Source organism: Populus euphratica, unplaced genomic scaffold (genome assembly GCF_000495115.2).
Source record: "Populus euphratica unplaced genomic scaffold, PopEup_1.0 scaffold4706.1, whole genome shotgun sequence".
Classification (NCBI taxonomy): Eukaryota; Viridiplantae; Streptophyta; class Magnoliopsida; order Malpighiales; family Salicaceae; genus Populus; species Populus euphratica.
Window position 1 is genome coordinate 2,947 of NW_011504502.1, and position 2,921 is coordinate 5,867.

General features: G+C 35.4%; 1 long non-coding RNA gene across 1 annotated transcript; it reads right to left on the bottom strand.

Moving 5' to 3' along the window:
* Nucleotides 1-179: 179 nt before the first annotated feature.
* On the bottom strand, nucleotides 180-1,281 carry LOC105120079 (uncharacterized). Its single transcript, XR_841252.1, has 3 exons — nucleotides 1,185-1,281; nucleotides 710-993; nucleotides 180-508 (listed from the first exon to the last, which is right to left on the bottom strand). It is a non-coding gene; the product is annotated as an uncharacterized LOC105120079 (long non-coding RNA).
* Between the last annotated feature and the right edge of the window lie 1,640 nt (nucleotides 1,282-2,921).

Consider the following 2,921-nt stretch of genomic DNA (forward strand, 5'->3'; position numbering starts at 1 on the left):
CAGGAATGCGAGTGAAGGGGGAAGGCATGGATCCTTCGGCATGATCCAATCTTAATATTTTCTTTAATAATTTTTTTGGGAATTTCCCTAAAGCCATTCATGTAAATAAATGGTGTGTTTATGATTTGGGTTTCGAGTGTTTTTCAAGAGTGTTTTTAATCTTAAAAAAAAATATCAAATAATAATAACCTTCCTGACGTGAATATAAAACACAATTATTTTCTTACAAAAACATGGTAATAACAAACAGAAATGAAAGTAGAAGAAAAACTCCTTGGACTCGGACGTAGACAATTGGAATAAGAGGTACAAATTACAATTGAATAGGGCCCGTAGAAATCCATACAACGTATGTATTGCAAATTGAACTGCAGAGTAGAAACACCATATGATATATAGTTCTTGGGGGAGCAGTACGAGCCATAAGAAACAGGGTTAATCACTAACCCTGTTCTTGCTTCTCCTACGAAGGCTTGCTCATGCTAAGGCTTTGCTTCCCATTAGATCACTAAAGCATAATATTTAAACAAAGAAAACGTTAGTAAATCATAGCATACTTTTTTTTTAAGAATTTTTAGATCGTTTTTGTTCATATATATAATTTTGATGTATTTATTTATAAATAAAAAACAATTTCACGATATCAATTCCTGGGCACTAAACATGCTCTTAAACACAAGAACAAGGATTAATCTAGAGAATGACAAACCGTAAGTTTTGAGTGAGTAGGGCGTCCTTGGCATAATCATTCTCTGCTCTTGCTTTGATGATTTGGAACATAAGATGAAGCCCGAGTTCATTTGCGGCACTCTGCTAAGAGATCAGATGAGTCTCCTCTTTTAATTTGGCCGCCTCCTCACTTATTTCTTGAAATTTTTCCCTGACTTCCCTTTGTCCCTCTCTTATGCGTTTTTGTCCCTCGCTGATCTCTATCATATCAGCTTTTATCCTTTTGATGCTCCTACTTATTTTTTTGTCACTTTTTTTTCGTTTCTGTATGCAATGATGCTTAAATCGTTAGAAATTCAAACAAAAAGAAAACAGACACAAGGATACTACACTCTAATTCTGATATATACAGATCCCCATTCAGAAGAAAGTCTACAGAGATATATTTAACAACGATAAGAGGATCAACCAGGATAAAGTCATCAATTAAGAAAGGCACTTCTAATGCACAGTACCAGGCATGACTTTCTTTGAGTTGCTACCAAAGAAGTCCTCTGCGCGCCCATTTTTGTATGATGCTCTTCCCCGTGGGCATGTGCTTGAGAGATTTCCTCCGGCGGTGCCTATATATATTATATATGTATGTATGCATGTATATGTGACAAGTGTTTATTTTTCTCTAAACGGCGTGTTCACTTTTTTTGGAGCCGGTCTGCCTTCGGGTATTTTACTTTCCTCTCTCTCTCTCTGCCGGTCTGTCTTCGGGTATTTTCCTTTCCTCTCTCATATATTATTGAGCGAACGATACCGTGGAGGATGTGACATGACGCTGGAAGTTTCGCGCGATTGCTTTGCGATATGTGAATACTTTTACTTTAAGAGGAGTGAAACTCAATTTTATCTTGTTTGTACTGTGGTGTATGCAATTTGAATATTTGGTGTTTGGCCCGATTATAAAAAAAAAATATTCGATCAGCTAAATAAGTTTTACTTTTTATCATAATTTATATATAACTGTATTTTAAATCTTATTTATATAGAAATTAAGATTTGTATTTATTTCACAGAAATTTTAATAAAATATTTATTTTTAGAAAACTTGCTTTTTTATATCTACAAGTAAAAACTTATTTTTCTAAACCGTTATAATAACAACCATCACAGTACCAAGGATATATTAATTAATTTTCAATTAAATTATTTTTCTTGGTTAAGAAACAATTAGTAATACATAATTTTTATTTCTTTTTAAAATTTTTGTAATCTAACTCATAGCGTGTAACGCTGGGCGCGGGGATCAAATTATTAGACTATAAAAAGACATTGCACCTAATAATTCACATAAATTAGGTATCCTATTCTATTCTTGAATTGACAACTAATCCAAGAGGTAGCACCTATTTCCGTTTAAAAATAGACGCTTCTGTTTGTTTTCTACAGGTATATAATATTTATTTTTTATTGAAAATATATTAAAATATATTTTTTTATTTTTAATATAATAAACGATTGTGTACGGCTCCGTCTCTCCTCGAATCCTAAGCGACCTGCAAAATATGGCGTGAATTGCTTTGTCTCTCATCATGAACTGCTGCAGCATCTTCTCACCATTCATGTCATTCAATTGCAATAAGAATTTCCGAGATCAATATCCACTGGAAACGCATGAAGATCAGATGCCCCGGAGACGGATGAATATGGCAAAAGGAATCCACCATATGCATCAGGCAGCCACGCAAAAAACAAAAGGAATTCTCTGCCTATTTCTAGCCGCCCGTCCGCAATAGAAACCAATGAAGAGAAACACAAAACAACAAGATCACAGAAAGGGAAAGCTTATTCTCAGTATGGCATGTTTGTGCGCGCGCGAACAGTAGAATATTCCCATGAGTGAGAATTGCAAATATCACTGGGCGTTTGTTGTTATAATGCATCAAATTACCGAACACCCACTTATAAGGTAACTTGTCCTCTTAACCAGTATTGATCGTACCTGAGACTGGTGCTTGGATTTGAGAAAGGTTAGAGAAACGTCAAAGAGATCTTCCTCTCGTATGAACATCTGATTGCAAACATCTCAAGCAAGAAAACCAAAATCTATGCACAAGGAAACGCTATGCTGGGCGTGTCAATGCTCACAGATTTGAATGGCAGGTGAAGTAAATGCTCGCAATACGTGCATTTCCTTAAGCCAACCAATCCATGTTCTCTTTAGCTGCGAGTGCTCCCCAGGATGATTCTCCTCCTCCTCC